Below are 295 nucleotides of genomic sequence, written 5' to 3' on the forward strand. Positions count from 1 at the left end.
GAATGGTGGTCGACTATTCGACACTTTTCTCCGATTGGGGCCAGCAAGCACGGGACCCATCCTGATTTTCAATTTCAGAAAAACTTGAAGAAAAAAAGAGTCCCCTCTCCCCCCCACTCACCTCTAGTGGGGGGGAGGGTGAAGGGAATTGTAGTTTTTAGGGTGTAGGGCGTAGGGCCACAGAGTGTAGTTTTGTAGTTTGTTAGACTTTTCGGTTGTAGACTAGACTAGTAGATTACTTTTAGCAAATTATTCGCGTTTAAGAGACAGGTTTTTATTTATTTTTCGGCCCGTA

This window comes from Ammodytes marinus, assembly GCF_949987685.1.
Source record: "Ammodytes marinus genome assembly, chromosome: 7".
Taxonomy (NCBI): Eukaryota; Metazoa; Chordata; class Actinopteri; order Uranoscopiformes; family Ammodytidae; genus Ammodytes; species Ammodytes marinus.